The sequence below is a fragment of the Callithrix jacchus genome, chromosome 1 (genome assembly GCF_049354715.1).
Source record: "Callithrix jacchus isolate 240 chromosome 1, calJac240_pri, whole genome shotgun sequence".
NCBI lineage: Eukaryota > Metazoa > Chordata > Mammalia > Primates > Cebidae > Callithrix > Callithrix jacchus.
The window spans coordinates 179747688-179748112 of record NC_133502.1 but is presented as its reverse complement, the minus strand read 5'-3'; positions in this window follow the sequence as shown (position 1 = coordinate 179748112).

Here is a 425-nt window from a genome sequence, read left to right as displayed (position 1 = left end):
GCTGGAGGACAGGGAAAGTGCACAGCGCGGGCCGGCCGGCCGGCAGCACCCCTCCTCTCTGCCCCTCCCCGGACCTCAGCGAGTCCCTGCCACAGAAAGGAAACGCGAGGATCTTAGCATGAACTTCACGGGGTGGTTGAGAGGACCTAGTGCAGTCGGGGAGTCAGCAGCGCTCAAACACTGTTGCGACAACAGTGGCCCGTCAAAGCAATTGGTATGAATTCGTGTCTTGTTAATAAAACCATTTATTGGGCACTCACTATGGAACCTATCTCTTGGACACTCACCGGCACTTTGCACTGTGCACAAGTTATTTCATTCTCTAAACTCCATGAAATAGGACTCCGAATTCCCATTTCCAGAAGAGAAAAGTCAGGAAGCTGGACCTGGGGCGCAAGGCCACCAGGATGACAAACCAGCCCAGG